We start from the raw sequence: 25,825 nt of genomic DNA on the forward strand, positions 1-25,825 counted from the left end.
CGCTAAGGCTGCTGCTGCCGCCACCAAGGGGCCTGTGTGCGAGCACAGGTCACTCTCCACACCCCTCTTCCGCGGGAGCCTGTGCAGCCCGCCACTGCCAGGTTCGCGGGATCCAGGGACAACTTCCCCAGGGACTAGCGCACGGCGGGTCCTCAGGCTGGTTGCACACAGTCCACGCCGGCCCTCTGCCGCAAACGTCACGCTGCCTCTGCAGCCGCAGGCCCGCCCCGCACTGTAGTGCCCCTCCTTACCCCCATCCCCCAACCCCCGGCCTGAGTGAGCCGGAGGCCCGAATCAGCGGCTCCTTAACCCCGTCCTGTCTGAGCGAAAAAACAGACGCCCTCCAGCGACCTACACGCAGAGGCAGGGCCAAATCCAAAGCTGAGCTCCTGTGAGCTGTGAGAACAAAGAAGAGAAAGGGAAATCTCTCCCAGCAGCCACAGAAGCAGCGGATTAAAGCTCCACAATCAACTTGATATACCCTGCATCTGTGGAATACCTGAATAGACAAGGAATGATCCCAAATTGAAGAGGTGGAATTTAGGAGCGAGATCTATGATTTTTTTCCCTTTTCCTCTTTTTGTGAATGTGTATGTGTATGCTTCTGTGTGAGATCCTGTCTGTATACTCTTGCTTCCACCATTTGTCCTAGGGCTCTATCCGTCCATGACTTTTTTTTAAAATTCTTTTCTTAATAATTAAGTTTAATTGTAATAACTTTATTATACTTTACCTTCGTTCTTTCTTTCTTTCCTTCCTTCCTTCCCTCCTTTAGACAACGAATCACCCCAAATTGAGGAGGTGGTCTCAGGGAGCAGGATTATGATTTTTCCCCCTTTACCTCTTTTTGTGAAGGTGTATGTGTATGCTTCTGTGTAAGATTTTCTCTGTATAGCTTTGCTTCCAACATTTGTCCTAAGGTTCTATCCGTCCCTTTTTTTTTTTTTCTAAATATTTTTTAATTCAATAACTATATTATACTTTATTTTATTTTTACTGTATCATCTTTCTTTCTGTCTTTTTCCTTCTTTCCCTCCTTCCTTCCTTCCTCCCTCCTCCTCCCTCCCTCCCTCCTTTCTTTCCTTCTTTGCTTCTTTCTTCCTTCCTTCCTTTCCTCCTTTCCTTCTTTCTTTACTCATACTTCTACTAATTCTCCTACTTTTTCTCCCTTTTATTCTGAGCTGTGTGGATGAAAGGCTCTTGGTGCTCCAGCCAGGAGTCAGGGCTCTGCCTCTGAGGTAGGAGAGCCAACTTCAGGACACTGGTCAACAAGAGAACCTCCCAGCTCCACATAATATTAAACGTGGAAATATCCCAGAGACCTCCATCTTAACACCAGCACCCAGCTTCACTCAACGACCAGCAAGCCACAGTGCTGGACAACCTATGCCAAACAACTAGCAAAACAGGAACACAACCCCACCCATTAGCAGAGAGGCTGCCTAAAATCATAATAAGGCCACAGACACCCCAAAACACACCACCAGACGTGAACCTGCCCACTAGAGAGACAAGATCCAGCCTCATCCAGCACAACACAGGCACTAGTCCCCTCCACCAGGAAGCCTACACAACCCACTGAAACAACCTTAGCCACTGGAGACAGACATCAAAAACAACGGGAACTACGAAACTGCAGCCTGCAAAAAGGAGACCCCAAACACAGTAAGATAAGCAAAATGAGAAGACAGAAAAACACACAGCAGATGAAGGAGCAAGATAAAAACCCACCAGACCTAACAAATGAAGAGGAAATAGGCAATCTACCTGAAAAAGAATTCAGAATAATGATAGTAAGGATGATCCGAAATCTTGGAAGTAGAATGGACAAAATGCAAGAAACAGTTAACAAGGACCTACAAGAACTAAAGATGAAACAAGCAACGATGAACAATGCAATAAATGAAATTAAAATCACTCTAGATAGGATCAATAGCAGAATAACTGAGGCAGAAGAACGGATAAGTGACCTGGAAGATAAAGTAGTGGAAATAACTACTGCAGAGCAGAATAAAGAAAAAAGAATGAAAAGAACTGAGGACAGTCTCAGAGACCTCTGGGACAACATGAAACGCACCAACATTCGAATTATAGGGGTTCCAGAAGAAGAAGAAAGAAAGAAAGGGACTGAGAAAATATTTGAAGAGATTATAGTTGAAAACTTCCCTAATATGGGAAAGGAAATAGTTAATCAAGTCCAGGAAGCACAGAGGGTCCCATACAGGATAAATACAAGGAGAAACACGCCAAGACACATATTAATCAAACTGTCAAAAATTAAATACAAAGAAAGCATATTAAAAGCAGCAAGGGAAAAACAACAAATAACACACAAGGGAATCCCCATAAGGTTACAGCTGATCTCTCAGCAGAAACCCTACAAGCCAGAAGGGAGTGGCAGGACATACTGAAAGTGATGAAGGAGAATAGCCTGCAACCAAGACTACTCTACCCAGCAAGGATCTCATTCACATTTGATGGAGAAATTAAAACCTTTACAGACAAGCAAAAGCTGAGAGAGTTCAGCACCACCAAACCAGCTTTACAACAAATGCTAAAGGAACTTCTCTAGACACGAAACACAAGAGAAGGAAATGACCTATAGTAGCGAACCCAAAACAATATATAAAATGGAAATAGGAACATACATATCGATAATTACCTTAAATGTAAATGGACTAAATGCTCCCACCAAAAGACACAGATTGGCTGAATGGATACAAAAACAAGACCCTTATATATGCTGTCTACAAGAGACCCACTTCAGACCTAGAGACACATACAGACTGAAAGTAAGGGGATGGAAAAAGATATTCCATGCAAATGGAAACCAAAAGAAAGCTGGAGTAGCAATTCTCATATCAGACAAAATAGACTTTAAAATAAGGACTATTAAAAGGGACAAAGAAGGACACTACATAATGATCAAGGGATCGATCCAAGAAGAAGATATAACAATTGTAAATATTTATGCACCCAACATAGGAGCACCTCAATACATAAGGCAAATACTAACAACCATAAAAGGGGAGATCAACAGTAACACATTCATAGTAGGGGACTTTAACACCCCACTTTCACCCATGGACAGATCATCCAAAATGAAAATAAATAAGGAAACACAAGCTTTAAATGATACATTAAACAAGATGGACTTAATTGATATTTATAGGACACTCCATCCAAAAACAACAGAATACACATTTTTCTCAAGTGCTCATGGAACATTCTCCAGGATAGATCATATCTTGGGTCACAAATCAAGCCTTGGTAAATTTAAGAAAACTGAAATTGTATCAAGTATCTTTTCCTGTCCACAACGCCATGAGACTAGATATCAATTACAGGAAAAGATCTGTAAAAAATACAAACACATGGAGGCTAAACAATACACTACTTAATAATGAAGTGATCACTGAAGAAATCAAAGAGGAAATAAAAAAATACCTAGAAACAAATGACAATGGAGACACAACGACCCAAAACCTATGGGATGCAGCAAAAAGCAGTTCTAAGGGGGAAGTTTATAGCAATACAAGCCCACCTTAAGAAGCAGGAAACATCTCGAATAAACAACCTAACCTTGCACCTCAAGCAATTAGAGAAAGAAGAACAAAAAAACCCCAAAGCTAGCAGAAGGAAAGAAATCATAAAAATCAGATCAGAAATAAATGAAAAAGAAATGAAGGAAACAATAGCAAAGATCAATAAAACTAAAAGCTGGTTCTTTGAGAAGATAAACAAAATAGATAAACCACTAGCCAGACTCATCAAGAAAAAAAGGGAGAAGACTCAAATCAATAGAATTAGAAATGAAAAAGGAGAAGTAACAACTGACACTGCAGAAATAAAAAAAATCATGAGAGATTACTACAAGCAACTCTATGCCAATAAAATGGACAATCTGGAAGAAATGGACAAATTCTTAGAAATGCACAACCTGCCAAGACTGAATCAGGAAGAAATAGAAAATATGAACAGACCAATCACAAGCACTGAAATTGAAACTGTGATTAAAAACCTTCCAACAAACAAAAGCCCAGGACCAGATGGCTTCACAGGTGAATTCTATCAAACGTTTAGAGAAGAGCTAACACCTATCCTTCTCAAACTCTTCCAAAATATAGCAGAGGGAGGAACACTCCCAAATTCCTTCTACGAAGCCACCATCACCTTGATACCAAAACCAGACAAGGATGTCACAAAGAAAGAAAACTACAGGCCAATATCACTGATGAACATAGATGCAAAAATCCTCAACAAAATACTAGCAAACAGAATCCAACAGCACATTAAAAGGATCATACACCATGATCAAGTGGGGTTTATTCCAGGAATGCAAGGATTCTTCAATATACGCAAATCTATCAATGTGATAAACCATATTAACAAATTGAAGGAGAAAAACCATATGATCATCTCAATAGATGCAGAGAAAGCTTTCGACAAAATTCAACACCCATTTATGATAAAAACCCTCCAGAAAGTAGGCATAGAGGGAACTTTCCTAAACATAATAAAAGCCATATATGACAAGCCCACAGCAAACATCATCCTCAATGGTGAAAAACTGAAAGCATTTCCACTAAGATCAGGAACAAGACAAGGTTGCCCACTCTCACCACTCTTATTCAACATAGTTTTGGAAGTTTTAGCCACAGCAATCAGAGAAGAAAAGGAAATAAAAGGAATCCAAATCGGAAAAGAAGAAGTAAAGCTGTCACTGTTTGCAGATGACATGATACTATACATAGAGAATCCTAAAGATGCTACCAGAAAACTACTAGAGCTAATCAATGAATTTGGTAAAGTAGCAGGATACAAAATTAATGCACAGAAATCTCTGGCATTCCTATATACTAATGATGAAAAATCTGAAAGTGAAATCAAGAAAACACTCCCATTTACCATTGCAACAAAAAGAATAAAATATCTAGGAATAAACCTACCTAAGGATACGAAAGACCTGTATGCAGAAAATTATAAGACACTGATGAAAGAAATTAAAGATGATACAAATAGATGGAGAGATATACCATGTTCTTGGATGGGAAGAATCAACATTGTGAAAATGACTCTACTACCCAAAGCAATCTACAGATTCAATGCAATCCCTATCAAACTACCACTGGCATTTTTCACAGAACTAGAACAAAAAATTTCGCAATTTGTATGGAAACACAAAAGACCCCGAATAGCCAAAGCAATCTTGAGAACGAAAAAAGGAGCTGGAGGAATAAGGCTCCCTGACTTCAGACTATATTACAAAGCAACAGTAATCAAGACAGTATGGTACTGGCACAAAAACAGAAAGATAGATCAGTGGAACAGGATAGAAAGCCCAGAGATAAACCCACGCACATATGGACACCTTATCTTTGATAAAGGAGGCAGGAATGTACAGTGGAGAAAGGACAGCCTCTTCAATAAATGGTGCTGGGAAAACTGGACAGGTACATGTAAAAGTATGAGATTAGATCACTCCCTAACACCATACACAAAAATAAGCTCAAAATGGATTAAAGACCTAAATGTAAGGCCAGAAACTATCAAACTCTTAGAAGGAAAACATAGGAAGAACACTCTATGACATAAATCACAGCAAGATCCTTTCTGACCCACCTCCTAGAGTAATGGAAATAAAAACAAAAATAAACAAATGGGACCTAATGAAACTTCAAAGCTTTTGCACAGCAAAGGAAACCATAATCAAGACCAAAAGACAACCCTCAGAATGGGAGAAAACATTTGCAAATGAAGCAACTGACAAAGGATTAATCTCCAAAATTTACAAGCAGCTCATGCAGCTCAATAACAAAAAAACAAACAACCCCATCCAAAAATGGGCAGAAGACCTAAACAGACATTTCTCCAAAGAAGATATACAGAATGCCAACAAACACATGAAAGAATGCTCAACATCATTAATCATTAGAGAAATGCAAATCAAAACTACAATGAGATATCATCTCACACCAGTCAGAATGGCCATCATCAAAAAATCTAGAAACAATAAATGCTGGAGAGGGTGTGGAGAAAAGGGGACACTCTTGCACTGCTGGTGGGAATGTGAATTGGTTCAGCCACTATGGAGAACAGTATGGAGGTTCCTTAAAAAACTACAAATAGAATTACCATATGACCCAGCAATCCCACTACTGGGCATATACCCTGAGAAAACCAAAATTCAAAAAGAGTCATGTACCAAAATGTTCATTGCAGCTCTATTTACAATAGCCAGGAGATGGAAAGAACCTAAGCGCCCATCATCGGACGAATGGATAAAGAAGATGTGGCACATATACACAATGGAATATTACTCAGCCTTAAAAAGAAATGAAATTGAGCTATTTGTAATGAGATGGATAGACCTAGAGTCTGTCATACAGAGTGAAGTAAGTCAGAAAGACAAAGACAAATACCGTATGCTAACACATATATATGGAATTTAAGGGGAAAAAAATGTCATGAAGAACCTAGGGATAAGACAGGAATAGAGGCGCAGACCTACTGGAGAACGGACTTGAGGATATGGGGAGGGGGAAGGGTGAGTTTTGACAGGGCGAGAGAGAGTCATGGACATATACACACTAACAAACGTAGTAAGGTAGATAGCTAGGGGGAAGCAGCCGCAAGGCACAGGGATATTAGCTCGGGGCTTTGGGACAGCCTGGAGGGGTGGGAGGGGGGAGAGTGGGAGGGAGGGAGACGCAAGAGGGAAGACACATGGGAGCACATGTATATGTATGGCTGATTCACTTTGTTATAAATCAGAAACTAACACACCATTGTAAAGCAATTATACCCCAATAAAGATGTTAAAAAAAAAAAAAAAATGTGTTCACTACCTTTTATAAGCTCACAATAAAGTGTAGGGAGTAGACATGAAAAATTATTATAATTCAATGTGTTCACTGCTATAATAAGAGACAATTTGTGCAAATTGGGAAGAATTTTTTGGTTTATAGGGCTTATATGTATAAAAACAATCCTTTCTAAACCCCACTGCTCCCTTCAACTATCTTTCTTCTTCCCTTCACAGACTTCATGTATAGGACTTTCTTAAGAATTATTTACATCTATTGACTCCATGTCTTAACTCCCATTCTCTCTTCAAACCAAGGCAATCTAACTTCTTCCTGTATCACTCCACTCAGGTTGTTTTTCTAAAGTCATCACTGGCCTCACATTGCTATCCGAAGGACATTTTTCAGTTCTCATGAGACATCTCAGCATTTGACAATGCCAACCACTATCTCTGTCTTGAAGGGCTTTCTTTCCCTGCTTTCTTAGCATTACTTGTGCTAAATGATTCTCACTCTTCTTTATGGTTCTTTCTTCTCTGTTTCTTCTAAAGAGTGAAGTCCCTCAAAATTTTCATCCACTGACCTCATCAATCCCATGTATTCAACTGCCACCAACTTCTCCCTTCTTACTCATCTCAGTTCCTTGACTTCCAGATCCATATTAAAAATCCTGTTGGCTATTCTGTAGATCAAACCTTTAATGACTAAACTCATTGTGTCTGGGGAAGTCATCATAAAGTCACATGCTCTAGCAAAGTGACTCTTCTGTCCTCTACAAACATTCAAGATCATTCGAAGTTTATGTAATCAAATTAGATTCCCTCTCTGCAGCTGTGATCCTGGTGACTTCTCTTTCATTTACTGATGACTTTAGCAACTGACACATTTTATTCTATACTCCTGTTTCCATCATGATCCCTGGTAACTTCAACAATGACTTGAATGGCCCATCTGATGCCCTAACCTCTCATTTTCTTGATCTTATTCCCATTGACCAAGTTCTCCACCCAGCTCACTTACTCAATTCCATGTCACAGTCAATGGCACTATCTCTGGAATCTCAATTTCAATAATCTCTCCCTCACTCTCTCTCTCTCCTTCTGTCTCTGTCTCTCTAATACCTCATTTGCTTAGAGCTTACTCCAACTCCCATCCAACAACTTAAGGACCTCCAATCCTTTGATCAGCTTCCACTATCCATCCCATATCCATACCCATTCTATAATACTATATCATAATTATGCACTGCAAACATCACTGATTATTTTATTCTTCTTTAACCTCATAATGCTGGCTTAAAAAAATTCTAATGTGGATAAATCCAACTATATATCTACTCCTCATTTGCACTCAAACAGCAGAATATTGCTCCATGCCTTTCCTCAAATCTCCAAAACTCCCTTCCTCTTCCTTTATCCTCAGCTGACACACTTTGCTTCATAATACTTTGATTAAATGATAGAAATAAGAAAGAAACAGCCTCATCTAACCACCACCATATCTACCAATCTACTTTTATATGTAATTACATCCTTCTTACTTGGTATTCTGTTGTCTTATCCCCTTATAATCAATCCATTTACTACATAGCAGCCAAAGAGAAGTCAGATTATGCCACTTTTCTACTTAGAATTTTTGTATTCTCATTTCTGTCACAATAAAATTTAAATTGATTACTGAAGCCTACAAGTCTCTTTATGTTGGGATCCCTGCTTACTTGTACTATCTCATGACCCAGGATTCCCTGTACCCATCTGCTCACTATGCTTTAACCGTACTGATCTTTTATTTCTGAAACATATCAAGTTCATTTCCAGCTTAGAGCCTCTTACTCATGGGCTCCTCTGCCTGGGATGCTGTGTGTCCTCAGGTCTTCACAAGGGTAGCTCCATCTCATTGTTCAGCCCATAGAACATTTTCTTAGAGAAGACTTCCTCCACCATCGAATCGTTATGTTCTCCAACTTGCAATCACTATCTATAACATTCCTTTTCTTTTCCTTCTTACCAGTGTTTGTATTAGCACTTTCCATTTATCACTTCAATAACTCACCACCATGTAACTATTATATTTATGCATTTAGCAGTTTGTTTACTTTGCTTTCTCAGCTTGAATGTAAGCTACTTGAGGTCAGGATCCTTGTCTTTCTTGTTCTTCACTGTAGAACAGTACATGACCCAATGGTTTGTGTTCAATAAATATTCTTCCATGGTCTGTTTTATCTCTGGTGTTCTCCTATCTCAAAGGATGACCCTAGCACCACACCACCTGCCCAGTCAGAAATCTCAGCTTGAATCTTTGCTTCTCTCTCTCACTCAGTGGCCATGTCAAAAAGTCAAATCCTGTAAATTTTACCTCCAAAATATTTCTCAAATCTATTCACTTACCTGGATCCCCATTGGTGCTGCCTTAGTTTAAGCCGTCAGCATCTCATCACTGGATTACAGTAACTACATCACACAAGTCTGTACTTCTAGCCCTGCCACTTCTAATCCACAAATAAAAATGAAATACCAATATTTATAAAACAAAACCAAATTAATTCTACTGTCTAAAACACTTATATAACCCTTTATTATCCTCCTGGTAAAGAAACATGGTATACAAAATCTTGCATAATTTGCCCTTTGCTCTGCTTATTAACATTAATCTGGCTACTGTCCTCCACATAGAAGTCTCAGTTCTATATGTATTTTCTACAGTCAAATGCTATCTCCAGGCTTTCTCTTACATTCCCCTGGAAAATCATCTCTAGCCATCATCCCATCTTGGCTTTGTTGCCTGTCATATTTGCTTCTATATCATCTGTACTTAACCTTATGGTGATTATCTGTCCTGATGTAGCTTTATTACTTTCCTGCATGGCAGTCTTTGAGGGGTTGTGCTTTATTCTTCTTTGTATCACTGTGTACCTGGCACAGTTCTTATTACACTCTGTTTACTGGCATTCAGTAAACAATTGTTCGTTGAGTAAATTAATATATGCAGACACAAATGGTTCAGATAACCGTCAATAACGTTAAGAGACTTGAGGGGAAAAACTATATACCTTTATTTAATATTGTGTCTAGAAAGTGACACAAAGAACTAGCTCTTTAATAAATGACTAAATTTTGATGATAAAACATGCAGGAAAAGTGTCCATGAAAGCTTTATAACTCTGTGAAAGCCACAGCTGAAGCCATTATCCTTATGTTGTTCATCTCTTGACCGATTTTAATTTCTATGAGGCTGAACTCTTTTTTTTTCCTTCATTTTCTAAGAACAATTGACTCTGCTTGCCTGGCCTGAGGAAGGCTCCTGGGTATCATTGCTCTGGCAGGTGGTTTTCATTTGCCTGTCCAGAGATGCTGGCACTCCTGCAAACATAGCTCCCATCTCACTCCCAGCCAGATCCCCAATGCTATCTGCATCTGATACAATGGCTTGTTATATCCTGGAATATATGGTTGCAACGGTAATGTAGTCCTATCTTCCTTCAGCAACTCTCAGCAAAAAAAAAGAAAAAAAAAGGATTTATCGGATTATTTGCTTTGCAAAATATGTTTTTGAATTTAAATTAAATACACTATTTTAAAAAAATTATGTCTTCTGAAATAATAACGGTTGTCCATTTAACCTTTGACAAAGGAACTGAATTGGAGTGGGACCTCATTGTTAAGCCCCAGCAGCTGCTGCCTAGGTTTAGTTTCCTAAGCAACCTGGAAACTTAATTACACCCAAACAACAAGGACAAGTATTTAGAGGAAAAAGATTTAGTGAAATTGCCATCATCAAGCATCTAAAAGCTGAGACCATTGAGGGAAAGAAAAGTACAAATAAGAAAATGCTATTTGATGATCAGGCAAATTAACTGCAGAGCTTTTAAAACAATATATTTTTTTAACATCTTAGTATTTTAAATCTTTATTAAATGATCCTCAGGGTTTCAGTGGAATATCACACTACAACTGTTTATGTAATCAGCTTGAATTGCATTGCCTGGGACAGTGCTTGCACCAAGGAGCAGCAGCAGGTTAGGTAGGTATTCCTTAAGGGGATGATCTTTGAACTAGACCTTGAAAAATGTGTAGAAGTCGGATATGTAGAAGGCTTATGTATACTAATGATCACAATTAGTCTATTTATTCAATTCAAATTCCCAGTGTATTGCCATCACTGTTCACAGTTACATTTCCTGGTGGCCCCTGCATCATTCTACTTCCCTACCTCCCCCACAAACACTGGCTCTGGTCAGGGTAAAAGAGTTATAAACAATCTACCTCTTTCTATGATTCCACATTGTTGTTAATGCAGTCTCAAAACATTGCTCTTCTTATGCTGAGAGTCTTCAAATTAAAAGACCTGTAGAGATCAGATTCTGGAACAAACTTCCAAGTAATTTACCAATCCTTTCATCAGCACTTATACAGATGATCAAAGAGATTCTGCTTTGATATGTCCCATTGAAGGACTTTCTCCAATTCACTTAACAGCCTATTGTGATATTGGAAAATTCTAATTGAAAGTCTTCCTAACATTAAGTGAAAATCTGCCTTTCTGTGTATTCTACCCATTGGTTCTAGTTATACCTTCTAGTCAAATCTAAACCCATTTCTATTTCATTGGACATTTTTATATTTGATATTGATGCCATGTTACTCATTTTTATTTTCTTCCCCACACTAATTATCTTTATTTCTTCCAATGAATTTTCAGTTTTTGAAGAATAACAGATTTGGAAATCAAAGGGGTATTTCCTCCATCATCAAATTTAAATCATTCCCTTCCATAATTTTTTATCCTCTCAATTATCAGTCTGTTGATACAAAAAATACAGTTTAGTATTTTTTATGACAAGACTCTAAGATGAAAAAGATTCACTCACTGTTCCCACACTGAGCAACAAATCCCATACCCTTGACTGTCATTTTAAACAATTCAATTTACTGCTCTGAATAAAAGATGGTAGATCAACTTTCAGACTTGATTAGCCTGGAGAGCAACCAAAAACTTTTCCTTTGGTCTGTGGCACAACCTGCACTATTGTGCTCTTCTCAGAGCAGATTTGGGTCTCTGGAATGGCAGAGATGTGCTAGTTACATCTAATTTGCTTATTGTAGAAAATAGAAAAGAATGATTATTTATTCAAACATTTGCTTATCTTTCTCTATGTGTCCAAAACGATTTGCTCACTGACCTCCAAATAATTCTTGCCAATTAGTACATCAGATCTTTTCCATTTTCAAGTTTTTATTTCTGGAACTTGTTTTCTGCTTTTCTCTGTATCAATTCATACTTGCTTCCTCAGTGGAGATTTTTAGATTTTTTTGTACATACTGTTATACTCCTACATTTGGTTCAGAAATACTCTCCAATTCTCATACATATGTGTCCTTAGAGCTATTGAATAGGAACATGGACATCTATTACAGATGGAGGTGTTCACATGTGTTTTTTTCCATCTATTTATCCAAGTAGATTAATGCTCCTCAAAAATAATTATTATTTTCTGCACTTTTCTCTTTCCACTTCTAATCCAGCACCCAGTTCAGAACTTCTTGGTGCCTATCAAATGCTTGAAGAAAAGAACTAGGAATTTTTTTTCAGGTATTTAACTTTACTTTTGAATCAAATACATGGCCGATGTAAATAGTTCTACTTAGAGTAACAAACATAACATATCTTTGAAGCAAACCTGTGATAAATATGTAAATATAGACCTAGATAAAATGCTATGTGTGTATAAATTTAGTATAAAGTAGCACATTTAAAACCAGAAAACTTGAAAAAATGGATTGAAGGTCATAATCTTATACACTAAACCATTTAAACAGCTGAATTTCTATTCAAATCTTAAGAGATAAATAGAAATATGACTTCATTCTGATGTTTAATAAATCCTCATTAACACAAAATCCTTCCACTTGTTCAGATATACACACAAATTGTTCACAATTCTCTAAAGCTTCATGAAAACATAGCATCTCTTCCTATAAATGCAGAGAGTCACAAAAACCAGTTTTATGTTATATGGGTGGCTGCTAAATGATACCTCTAGAAATCTTTCTAATTTATGACCCCTCAGTTTTAGCAAAAGCAGTGAGTGAAACTGGTTGGTCTAAATTTCTTGTGCTACTCAAGTTTCTAGCTGTGTCTGAGCTGTTCTCCTGTCTGGGTGATTATAAGGAGTCCACACAATGTCTGAATATTTATCAAGTTTTTATCAAGGTTTCCTCTGATGACTTTGAGTTTCATGGCTCTCAGATCACACCTCCTAGATGAAGCGCTGGACTGTGAAATGGATTATAGAATCACCTCCTTCCCCTGCCCTTCTCAAGGAGCCAGGTCTTAGCATTCACCATCCTCAGATAGGTTCTCAGTGCAGGAAGAAAAACACATAAAATGCTTTGTTCCCCTTAAATAAGAGACAGGCTAGAAAAACTGACCTACAGATGTTTTATTGGTAGGAACCTCTTTACGTCATAAACCCAAACCATATGCAGAAGAACAAGTTAATTACACAGTCTTATAACTAGTCTTCACAAAGCTGAGCAATATAAAAGGACTGTGTATTTGGAACCAACTCATTCCTGGGCATAAAATATATAACTCCAGAACTGTCATGAGATCTGTAATAGTATGAAAAGGAAGCACCTGTAGATGAACAATTGCTTGACCAATGGGAGAAAACCATCTGCAGCAGCATTAATTCTTAAAGTCTTTCTCTTACTGCCAAATATTGGGACAACATGTGAGCCCTACTTGCCATAGCAGATAGACAAAGACATAGGCTGCCCTCTGGCATCTATATTAGGCATATTTAGCAAGTATACCCTAGAGGAAAATAGTAAGAAGTTTGATGTTCCATTGATGAGAAGTGTTGTAAATCAGAACTAAGTCAATTTATAGACATTCAGCTTCTGAAGACTTTAAAACTTAGATACTGAACCTTGGTCAATGGCAGACAGAGTAAACAAGAATCTGGTTTCTCATATCATGTCCCATTATAAGAAAATAACTAGTCTAAGAGGTACCAGCATAAGACACAGACCAGGATACACAAGTGGTTTGGCAGATAGCAGAGAACCAGTCTATAAAAGAAAAAAAAAAAGAAATTGAGCAAGAAGAGTAAGGAATTTGTAAAATAACACTGGGACTGCATTATAGGCACATAAGTATATTAATTATGGTTAGTTAAACACTCATTTTTATGATATTATCCATATAATAAACTGTATGCAGTACATTAAGAGAGCTTCAATTCTCTTCTACTTATATTTTTATTATCTTTTTATACAGAGTCCCAATAAAAGAACATCCTTGAGAAAGTTAGTGTTCTATATCTTGAAAAGAGCTCACTAAAATAAGTGGACAAAACTGTCAATTACACTCAACATTTTGTTGCTTAAGTGGGAAGACAGTACAATGGTGTGGGATCCAAAGAAAACACATTTGCACTTGAGTCTTCCAAATATTACAGTAGAATCTGGAAAATGGTGAACACATTGGGAAAACAACCAAACCACAGCCTTGTATACCCCAGAGTAGGTATGGTTTGGTTCACTGTCTCCCCTCCTCCACCTCTCCCCCACCCACCCTGTCTCCCAGTTTTCATCTCCTCTACTCTGTCTAGAGGGTGCTGAGACTATCTCATCTCAAAATTATTTTCCAAAAATCAGAATCAGGTTCTAAAGGTATTGAGACATGTGACCATGAGTTCAAAATGTCCCATGCAGTTGACAGATACAATGATGTTCCTAACATGATTAATACTAAGTGAGAGTATTGTCTTCTCTGTGTATATTAGAATCAGGTTAGAGAGCTTTTGATTAGGCCTATCAAATGCTCAAACACCCAAGTTATCTGAGCTTTGAACTGTCAGCATTGAAGACTGGAAGATACACTGGAGTGTATGTGGTCCAAGCACACATTAGTCATCCTAGGGAAAATGGTGGATCCAGATAGATGCATAACTCAATGTCTTCAGTTTAGCAATCTTTTCACTACACCACACTTGTCTCATTAGTGCAAAACAATTACAAAATGACTGACCATGTTGGTCTATCTGTCTCTCTCCATCTTTCTATTTCTCTCATTTTCTTTTCTAGTGAATATGGCATGTAATAGTTAAGAAAATGGACTCTGGGGTCAAATACATTTCTTCAAACCACAATTTTCTAATTTATAAAGTAGATACCCATGTTATGGGGTTGTGGAGAATATTAAATGAGATAATGCATGTAATGATTTCAGCCCAGGGTCATAAATAAGTGCACAAAAAGTGTTAGATATAACTGTAATTACTTTAAGTAATGCATGCTTACTATCAAAAATGTGGAAAGACTAGGAAAGATAAGATACACTATTAAAATGGTCAGTAATCAAAGATAACCACTATTAATGTACACACACACACGAGAACACACAAACACATATGTACACATAGAAAATGCCACATGTTCTTGTATGTTCAAACATTCTTTTATATAAACTTAATATATTTTATTACTTTTTTATATCATTGAGCTCACAAAATAGAATGAAATTAATTTACTAATGACAAACTCTTTTACAAGTAGTTACCAACTTGTTAGTTTCTAGTACCATCTTCATCCTGAAGAATATGAAAATGAATCAAGGAACCACACTCTTGGTGGATTTGTTATCAGCTTCAAACTGACAATAATGCAGACAATAATAAAGTGACTAACCATCACTAATTATTAGAGAAATGCAAATCAATATTACAATGAGGAAACCTTAGAAGACAGCATAATAGAAGGACGTGCTTTAACTCCCTCTTGTGAGAGCACCGGAATCACAATTAATTGCTGAACAGTCATTGACAGGAAGACATTGGAACCCACCAAAAAAGATATCCCATATCCAAAGACAAAGAAAAGCCACAGTGAGATGGTAGGAGGGGCGAAATCACAATAAAATCAAATCTCATAACTGCTGGGTGGGTGACTCACAAACTGGAGAACACTTATACCACAGAAGTCCACCCACTGGAGTGAAGGTTCTGAGCCCCACATCAGGCTTCCCAACCCAGGGGTCCAACAATTGAAGGAGTAATTCATCGAGAATCAGATTTTGAAGGCTACCGGGATTTGATTGCAGGACTTTGACAGGACTGGGGGAAACAGAGACTCTACTCTTGGAGGGCACACACAAAGTAGTGTGCACACCAGAACCCAGGGGAAGGAGCAGTGACCCCATAGGAGACTGAACCAGACCTACCTGCTAGTGTTGGTGGGTCTCTGGCAGAGGTGGGGGGTGGCTGTGTCTCACCAAGAGGACAAGGACACTGGCAGAAGAAGCTCTGGGAAGTACTCCTTGGCATGAGCCCTCCCAGAGTCTGCAATTATCCTCACCAAAGAGCCTGCATAGACTCGAGGGTGGGGTCACCTCAGACCAAACAACCAACAGGGAGGGAACCCAGCCCCAAGTATCAGCAGACAAACAGATTAAAGTTTTACTGAGCTCTGCCCACCAGAGCAACAGCCAGCTTTACCTTCCACCAGTCCCTCCCATCAGGAAACTTGCAAAAAACTCTTAGATAGCTTACTCCACCTATTAGGTAGACAGCAGAAGCAAGAAGAACTACAATCCTGCAGCCTGTGGAACAAAAACCACATTCACAGAAAGATAGACAAGATGAAAAGGAGGAGGGATACGTACCAGATGAAGAAACAAGATAAAACCCCAGAAAAACAACTAAGTGAAGTGAAGATAGGCAAATTTCCAGAAAAAAAAATATTCAGAAAAATGATAGTGAAGATGATCCAGGACCTCAGAAAAAGAATGGAGGCAAAATTCAAGAAGATGCAAGAAATGTTTAACAAAGACCTAGAAGAATTAAAGAACAAAAAAACAAAGATGAACAATACAATAACTGAAATGAAAAATACACTAGAAGGAATCAATAGCAGAATAACTGAGGCAGAAGAACGGATAAGTGACATGGAAGACAGAATGGTGGAATTCACTGCTACAGAACAGAAAAAAGAATGAAAAGAAATGCAGACAGCCTAAGAGACCTCTGGGACAACATTAAATGCAACAACATTTGCATTATACAGGTCCCAGAAGGAGAAGAGGGAGAGAAAGGATCCGAGAAAATATTTGAAGAGATTATAGTCGAAAACTTCCCTAACATGGGAAAGGAAATAACCACCCAAATCCAGGAAGCGCAGAGAGTACCGTACAGGATAAATGCAAGGAGAAACATGCTGAGACACATAGTAATCAAACTGGCAAAAATTAAAGACAAAGAAAAATTATTGAAAGCAGCAAGGGGAAAATGACAACATAAAAGGGAACTCCCATAAGGTTAACAGTTGATTTCTCAGCAGAAACTCTACATGCCAGAAGGGAGTGGTATGATATACTTAAAGTGATGAAAGGGAAGAACCTACAACCAAGATTACTCTACCGAGCAAGGATCTCATTGAGATTCGATGGAGAAACCAAAAGCTTTACAGACAAGCAAAAGCTAAGAGAATTCAGCACCACCAAACTGTCTCTACAACAAATGCTAAAGGAACTTCTCTAAGTGGGAAACACAAGAGAATAAAAGGACCTACTAAAACAAACCCAAAACAATTAAGGAAATGGTAATACGAACATACATATTGTTAATTACTTAAACGTGAATGGATTAAATGCTCCAACCAAAGGACGCAGGCTTGCAGAATGGATACAAAAGCAAGACCCATCTATATGCTGTCTACAAGAGACCCACTTCAGACCTAGGGACACATACAGACTGAAAGTGAGGGGATGGAAATAGATATTCCTTGCAAATGGAAATCAAAAGAAAGCTGGAGTAGCTATACTCATATCAAATAAAAGAGACTTTAAAATAAAGAATGTTACAAGAGATAAGGAAGGACACTACATAATGATCAAGGGATCAATCCAAGAAGATATAACAATTATAAATATATATGCACAGAACATAGGAGCACCGCAATACATAAGGCAACTGCTAACAGCTCTAAAGGAGGTAATCGACAGTAACACAATAATAGTGGGGGACTTTAACACCTCACTTACACCAATGGACAGATCACCCAAACAGAAAATTAATAAGGAAACACAAGCTTTAAATGACACAATAGAGCAGATAGATTTAATTGATATTATAGGACATTCCATCCAAAAACAACAGATTACACTTTCTTCTCAAGTGCACACAGAACGTTCTCCAGGATAGATCACATCTTGGTTAACAAATCAAGCCTCAGTAAATTTAAGAAAATTGAAATCATATCAAGCTTCTTTTCTGACCACAACACTATAAGATTAGAAATCAATTACAGGGAAAAAAAAACGTAAAAGAACACAAACACATGGAGGCCAAACAATACGTTACTAAATAACCAAGAGATCACTGAATAAATCAAAGAGGAAATCAAAAAATACCTAGACGCAAATTACAATGAAAACATGATGATCCAACACTTATGGGATGCAGCAAAAGCAGTTCTAAAAGGGAAGATTATAGCAATACAATCCTACCTCAAGAAACAACAAACATCTCAAATAAACAACCTAATTTTAGACCTAAAACAACTAGAAAAAGAAGAACAAACAAAACCCAAAGTTAGTAGAAGGAAAGAAATCATAAAGATCAGAGCAGAAATAAATGAAATACAAACAAAGAAAACAATAGCAAAGATCAATAAAACTAAAGGCTGGTTCTTTGAGAAGATAAACAAAATTGACAAACCATTAGCCAGACTCATCAAGAAAAAGAGAGGACTCAAATTATTAATATTAGAAATGAAAAAGGAGAAATTACAACAGACACCGTAGAAATGCATAGCATCCTAAGAGACTACTACAAGCAACACTATGCCAATAAAATGGACAACCTGGAAGAAATGGACACATTCTTAGAAAGGTATAACCTTCCAAGACTCAATGAGGAAGAAATAGAAAATATGAACAGGCCAATCACAAGTAATGAAATTGAAACTTTGATTAAAAATCTTCCAACAAACAAAAGTCCAGGACAAGATGGCTTCATGGGTGAATTCTATCAAACAGTTAGAGAAGAGCTAACACCAAGACTTCTCAAACTCTTCCAAAAAATTGCAGAGGAAGGAACACTCCCAAACTCTTTCTATGAGACCACCATCACCCTGATACCAAAACTAGACAAACACACTACAAAAAAGGAAAATTACAGACCAATATCACTCATGAATATAGATACAAAAATCCTCAATAAAATACTAACAAATGGAATCCAACAACAAAATAAAAGGATCATACACCATGATCAAGTGGGATTTCTCCTGGGGATGTAAGGATTCTTCAATATATGCAAATCAATCAATGTGATACACCATGTTAACAAACTGAAGAAGAGAAAACATATGATCATCTCAATAGATGCAGAAAAAGCTTTTAACAAAATCCAACACACATTTATGATAAAAACTCTCCGGAAGCGGGCATAGAGGGGAACCTACCTCAACATAATAAAGGCCATATATGACAAACCCACAGCAAACATCATTCTCAATGGTGAAAAACTGTAAGCATTTCTCCTAAGATCAGGAACAAGACAAGGATGTCTACTCTCACCACTATTATTCAACATGGTTTTGGAAGTCTTAGCCACAGCAATCAGAGAAGAAAAAGAAATAAAAAGAATCCAAATCAGAAACGAAGAAGTAAAATTATCATTTTTGCAGAAGACATGATAATATACATAAAGAATCCTAAAGATGTCACCAGAAAATTACTAGAGCTAATCAATGAATTTGGTAACATTACAGGACACAAAATTAATGCATGGAAATCTCTTGCATTTGTATATAAAATTTGTACAGAGACACAAAAACTCCTAATAGCCAAAGCATTACTGAGGGAAAAAAATGCAGCTGGAGGAATCAGGCTCCCAGATTTCAGACTGTACTACAAAACTACAGTAATCAAGACAATATGGTACTGGCACAAAAGCAGAAATATAGATCAATGGAACAGTGTAGAGAGCCCAGAGATAAACCCATGCACCTGTGGTCAACTAATCTATGACAAAGGAGGCAAGGATATACAATGGAGAAAAGACAGTCTCTTCAATAAGTGGTGCTGGGAGAACTGGACAGCTACATGTAAAAGAATGAAATTAGAACACTCCCTAACACCACACACAAAAATAAACTCCAAGTGGATGAGAGACCTAAATGTAAGACTGGACACTATAGAACTCTTAGAGTAAAACATAGGAAGAACAGTCTTTGACATAAATCATAGCAAGATCTTTTTTGATTCACCTCCTAGAGTAATGGAAATAAAAACAAACAAATGGGACCTAATGAAACTTAAAAGCTTTTGCACGGCAAAGGAAACCATAAACAAGACTAAAAGACAATTCTCAGAATGGGAGAAAATATTTGCAAATGAATCAATGGACAAAGGATTAATCTCCAAAATATATAAACAGCTTATGCAGGTCAATATTAAAAAACAAACAACCCAATCCAAAAATAAGCAGAAGACCTAAATAGTCATTTCTCCAAAGAAGACATACAGATTGCCAAGAAGCACATGAAAAGCTGCTCAACATCACTAATTATTAGAGAAATGCAAATCAAAACCACAATGAGGTATCACCTCACACCAGTTAGAAGGGGCATCATCAGAAAATCTACAAACAGCAAATGCTGGAGAGGGTGTGGACAAAAGGGAACCCATTTGCACTGTTGGTGGGAATGTAAATTGATACAGCCACTATGGAGAACAGTATGGAGGCTCCTTAAAAAACTAAAAATAGAATTACCATACGACCCAGCTATCCCACCACTTTGCATATACCCAGAGAAAACCATAATTCAAAAAGACACATGCACCCCAATGTTCATTGCAGCACTATTTACAATAGCCAGGATATGGAAGCAACCTAAACGCCTATTGACAGATGAATGGATAAAGAATATGTGGTACATATATACAATGGAATATTATTCAGCCATAAAAAGGAATGAAATTGTGTCATTAGTAGAGACGTGGATGGATCTAGAGACTGTTATACAGAGTGAAGTAAGTCAGAAAGAGAAAAGCAAATATCATATATTAAGGCATATATGTGGAACCTAGAAAAATGGTACAGATTTACCAGTTTTCAGGGCAGAAAATTAGAGACAGATGTAGAGAACAAATGTATGGACACCAAGGGGGTAAAGTGGTGGTGGTGGTGTTGGTGTGATGAATTGGGAGATTGGGATTAACATGTATACACTAATATGTATAAAATAGATAACTAATAAGAACCTGCTGTATAAAAATTAACATAAAAATAAACTACAATGAGATACCACCTCACACCAGTCAGAATGGCCACCATCAAAAAGTCTACAAATAATAAATGCTGGAAAGGGTGTGGAGAAAAGGGAACCCTCCTACACTGTTGCTGAGAATGTAAATTGGGCAGTCACTATGGAGAACAGTCTGGAGGTTCCTATAAAACCGAAGAAATAAAGTTACCATATGATTCAGCAATCCCACTCCTGGGCATATATCTGGGAAAAATGAGACCTCTAATTCAAAAAGATACAAGCACCCATATGTTCATAGTAGCACTATTCACAATAGCCAAGAAATGGAAGCAACTTAAATGTCCATCAACTGATGAATAGATAAAGAAGACGTGATATATATGTGTATATAAACAAGGATTTGCCCTATAGCACAGGGAACTATATTCAGTATCTTATAATAACCTTTAATGAAAGAATCTGAAGCTGTACACCTGAAACTAACAGAATATTGTAAATCTACTATAGTTAAAAGTAAATAAATAAAATAATAATTATAATAAGATGATTGACCTTTAAATTATATTTCTTGTAAAGATTTTCAAGCCTTTTACAATTTCAATGTCTCATTAAGCTTTTATAGAGACCTGTGATATAGGAAGTATGATGAATCTAGTGTTATGTAAAATTAAGCTAATCCAAGAAGAACCACTGAAATTCAATGCATCCACCTGGAAAACCACACTACACAAAACAGTAGTGAATGCTAAGAGGTTGCATGGTTTGGTGGTTCTTGAACTCTTCCCTAACCACCTCCAGTGGGTTTGGTTCCTTAAGACAGTGACCTTGTCTTATTAATCTTTGCTCTATTCATTCATTTATTCATTCATTCACTTATTCTATGTTTATTGAGTTCCTTACTATAAGTCCAATGTTATGCTAAAGGGTCTGGGGCTAAAAAAATTTAATAAAATAAGGTCATTGTTTTAAAGGGTTAGAATTCAACCAAGGTGATCAACAAGTGATGAGAAAATTTTAGTGCACTGTGATAAGCATGACAACAGAGGGAAGCACAGAACACTACAGAGACTGGCAGATAGAGATTCATATTCAGCCTGGAAGTAGTCAAAGAAGGGTCCTTGAAGGATATGACATCAAACTTAATTAAATCTTAAAGAATGTTTAGGAGATATGCCCTTACTAATGGTCTGCGTGACCTTGAATACTTATGCTTGATATTTAAGTTCTCTTAACCTCAGTTTCTGCATAAATTTGTTGTTAGTTTTAACACAGATTATGTGCCTTAAGTAGTGTCTGTTAATATGAAATATACAATAAAATTTGTACTCTTTTACTACTGACTTGAATTGCTTTCCCACTTCATTTTGTGCCCATGAATACTATTTGTTCTTTTCCAAATCAGTAAGTAATGTTTTTTTCTGGAAATATCTTATAACTTTGGGACAGGATTCTACCTTTAGATAGGACACAAATTTAATTATCCCTGAAAAGGATTGCCTTCATTCAGGGGCAGCAGAGGACTTGTAAACATACATGGAATATTTACAGGGAAGTAGGCAATAAGTCTAGCATCATCACACAATCCAGATGTTCCACTGGCATTTATATAGTCATCTGTCACTTCCCTTAGCCATAATTTGCCCCTAATTTAAGAGACAATTCTATTCAGAGTTATCTTTTTAAGAGGTATTTTTCTTTTAAAAATCTCTTGAAAAAAAAAAAAATCTCTTGAGTCACTTTGGTGTTTTGAGAGTGATGTGTCTACTATATTTATAATAGGTAGAAAAGTGAGTTCAGAAAGCCATCAGTGTTTAAGAACAACATGCTGTACAGTATACAAAAAATGAAGAAAATTATAAGATTAAAAAGTGTAGGAAAATAATCGACCGGTACCCAATTTGATCTCCCTTCTTTACAAATGGATGCTCCAAGTTCTGCTCCAAAATGGTGTTAGGGCTTTCACTGTTGTCATCAATTGCCATCAGCACTGCCTTTAACTAACATAATCACTGATTGTTACAATTAGTGCTCATTAGTATAGAGTAAAATTAGAGTCTCAGTCATATAGAATTGCCCATTATGTCCATAGAATACACAATGTTCATCACTTATGATTAACACTACAGAGTGAATTCAAAAAAATTATGAAAGACCTGTCACTTTATAATGCTGCCAGATGTAAATATCAGAGATGATATACAAACTGTCAAAACTCAATGTTCTGCTATGGAACACTCAGAATTTAGATGTAAAAGTATGGCGAATTAGGGGAAAAATGTGTTAAGTGGACAGGAACTTTGAGGGGACAAATAGACAAGGAATATATTTTTGAATATCAAAAAAAAGTATGAAATGCATTTGATGTAGTTAGGTCCCTTTATAAAATTATCCCCTCACTGTTTGTGTTGTTTTTGTTTCACTTTATATTATAAGCCCAAAGAGGTACCAAAACACTGGTGAAAAAAGCCAAAGATAATGAAATTTTTAACCCCTGACTTTAAACTGCAACAGAACTTGGCTGTTTGTAATTTTCTTGTGGTAGTGATTATTAACATTCAACTCTAACTGAACATATTTTAAATAGAGGACTCAGGACTGAAGAAAAAGAGTGTGATGCCTGGAGTTCCAGGCTCCATCATGGACTCTACAGTGATCTTAAGTCTGGAATCTGCTAGGATGATAGGACAGAAACACAGTAGTCTGAGTCATCTGTAACTGTGGATCTACCATTCCAGTGGTGTAATGCCTATCAAATGCAAATTATGAAATCAAATACTGGAAATATTAAGAGAAAAACATTTCTGCTTTGTAGACATCAACAGCTATGAAATATCATTTATGTTTCAACAAGGTGGCACCAAACCCTATGTATATTTCAAACATTTTAATAAAATCTTTGCTATAAAATTATAAGCCTATATGTGTTTGTAATAACAAAGGTGTCCAACCCATTCCCAGAAGTACCTACTTTTAACTGTTGCTTGTGTATATTTTCAGGCATTTTCTATGCATATAAAGGTATTTGTATACTCTTATAGACAATATATTCACTTTATATTTCAAATGATATTATATACCATTCTACTGCAACTTGACTTTCTCACCATTTTTACGTTATGTTTCATATTATTATTATAGATCTTTCATATATAATGGCTGCATAGTATATTTAATTCTATGAAAAATATATTTAAACTGTACTATACAATTTATCAATATGTATATTATGTATATTTTTCACTATGGCAAACAATAGAGTTAAATATTCTTGTATATTTATCTATTTATGATATTTAGGATAAAGTTCTGAAAACAGAGTTTCTGGGTTAATATACATATACATTTTCAAATGTTCAGATATGTTTTATGCCTATGCCTACATCAAATCTTATCAATCTATTTAAATTGCCTTCCAAAGTATTTGCTCACGTTTACATTTCCCCTGCTGTGTAAAAGAGCACTGCCAGTTTTTTAATCCTTGCAAAAATAAATGAAAAATGGCATTTTGTTTTAATTTGACTTTTTTTCATGAAGATAGTTCATCATCTTTATTATACTTATGAGTAATTTGTATTTCTTTACCTGTGTCCTTAGGTTTTTACAAAAATTTTCCCTATTGAGTTGATGGCACTTTTTTCTTTAATGGTTTTATTAATATATATTTCACATACCATATAATTTTTCTATTTAAAATATACTGTTCTATGATTTTTAGTTTATTCACAGGGCTGTGTAAGCATTATCATAGTCTAATTTTAGAATATTTTCTGCACCCCCAAAAGAACCATGTACACATTAGCAGTCATTCCTTATTCCTTCTCCTCTCACCCCTTCCCCAGTCACAAGAAAACATGAATTTACTTTCTAAATGCATGAATTGCATGTTCTAGATATTTCACATAAATATGATACCATATGAAGTCTTTATGACTGTTTTTTTTCATTTACCTTGGTGTCTTCAAGGTTAATACACATAGCATTATCAGTACTTCATTTATCTTTTATTGCTGAATAATATTCTATAGTACAGATATACCACTTTTGGTTATCTATCATCATGGCAGATGGTTTATCACTCATGATTTTTCATGGTAGACATCCATCATGGATATCTATTGGTGGACATTGGATTGTTTCCACTTTGGGGCTATTATGAATAGTGTTGCTATAAACATTTGTGTGCGAGTTCTTGTACAGACATGTTTTCATTTCTTTTGAGTATACCTACTAAGAATTACTGGGTCACATGGTTTAGCAATGTAAGGAACTACCAAACTCTTCTCCAAAGAGACTTCACCATTTTGTATTGCCACCAAGATTGTATAAAGGTTCCATTTTTCCCCACATTCTTATTGACTTGTTATTGACTTTCCTTTTAATTTTAGCTATTATAGTGGGTATGGAATGATATCTCATTGTATTTTTTATTTACATTTTCCTAAAGACTAATGAAGATGAGTATTATTTCACATGTTTATTGGTCATTTGTATATCTTCATTAGATAAATATCTATTAAAATCCTCATCCTTTTTTTTTTTTTTCGGTACGCAGGCCTCTCACTGTTGTGACCTCTCCCATTGCGGAGCACAGGCTCCAGACATGCAGGCTCAGCAGCCATGGCTCATGGGCCTTGCCGCTCCGCGGCATGCAGGATCTTCCCGGACCGGGGCACGAACCCATGTCCCCTGCATCAGCAGGCAGACTCTCAACCACTGCACCACCAGGGAAGCCCATCCTCATCC

The sequence above is a fragment of the Phocoena sinus genome, chromosome 1 (assembly GCF_008692025.1).
Source record: "Phocoena sinus isolate mPhoSin1 chromosome 1, mPhoSin1.pri, whole genome shotgun sequence".
Taxonomy (NCBI): Eukaryota; Metazoa; Chordata; class Mammalia; order Artiodactyla; family Phocoenidae; genus Phocoena; species Phocoena sinus.